Raw genomic sequence first — 224 nt, forward strand, 5'->3', positions numbered from 1 at the left:
GTCAAAAATGTCGTTGTACATATATATATATATATATACGGTCACCGCTAATTTTCCATTACTCTTTATGTTTCGATAATAGGAAAGTAAATCACATCAAATTTTTAAAAAACTATTAACAATACATTAGCTGAACACAATTATCTAATTATGATTGGTTATCTGCTCATAAATACTTTCTTTAAAAGTTTAAGAAAAAAAAAATGACCAGTGCAAATTTTTTT

This window comes from Parasteatoda tepidariorum, chromosome X1 (assembly GCF_043381705.1).
Source record: "Parasteatoda tepidariorum isolate YZ-2023 chromosome X1, CAS_Ptep_4.0, whole genome shotgun sequence".
In the NCBI taxonomy this organism is placed as follows: Eukaryota; Metazoa; Arthropoda; class Arachnida; order Araneae; family Theridiidae; genus Parasteatoda; species Parasteatoda tepidariorum.